Here is a 978-nt window from a genome sequence, read left to right as displayed (position 1 = left end):
TTTGAAAAATTCTACGAATAATGATAATATGCAGAGAATGCTCAAAGTAAAAGTTTCAGATTTGAGTGGTTGTGGCTTGTTATGTGATGGCAAGTTGTTGCATGTGAAATAAGGTTTAGAATTAGCAAAACGAAATTTTGCATGACATCAGAGAAAGTGTTAGATATGTGAAATCATTTTTAGACAAAAATTAACGCATTTGCAGCATGTGTAAAACGAATGGGGATTAAAAATAGAGTTGATTTATCATTTGATGTTCCTACTAGATGAAATTCTACATATTAAATGCTTGTTAGGTCATTGGTTTTAGGAAAGCATTGAAAAACTTGGAGGCTTTTGATAGAAATGACAAATTACTAACTTCTCTAGAAGAATGAAATCTTGGATAAAAAATAAATGAGTTACTGGCATGGACCTTTCAATATTATTACCACTCATTCTCAAGATCTAAGTATCTCATATCTTGTGTGTAGTGTGTACTTCATAGATACAAGTTTGGAGGATTGAGTTATTGTTGAATTTTTTTTTGTGGTGATTATAAGTAGCTAATTAAGTATTGAGAAGATTACATCATTATTTTGGCTACGCAAGCGATCTCATATCCACAAATGAAGTTGGAAGTGCTTGAAAAGCTTATGAGAGAGTGGATCCTTGTACTTTTAGCTTAAAAACTGAAGAACTTAGGATTAATTTGACTGCATTTTATAAAGAATATCATGCTAGAACTTGGGACAGTTCTTCAAGTATTTCATCTGCACCAACTCCACATGATTTAGTTACTGAATCTCCTCTTGACGATGATTTAGACAATGTAAATATTAAACGTTTTACTCATATTTTGTATCCACATGTTTGTCTTTGCTTGCTTCTTATAACTTGAGTTATAATATATTAGGATCTCTTTGGACTCCAAAAAAGTTTTAGAAGTACTATGGGAAATACAAAAAGACATTTAGATGTGTGTTTGGATGCGATAAG

Source organism: Brassica oleracea, chromosome C7, assembly GCF_000695525.1.
Source record: "Brassica oleracea var. oleracea cultivar TO1000 chromosome C7, BOL, whole genome shotgun sequence".
Taxonomy (NCBI): domain Eukaryota; kingdom Viridiplantae; phylum Streptophyta; class Magnoliopsida; order Brassicales; family Brassicaceae; genus Brassica; species Brassica oleracea.
This window is presented reverse-complemented; position numbering follows the sequence as displayed.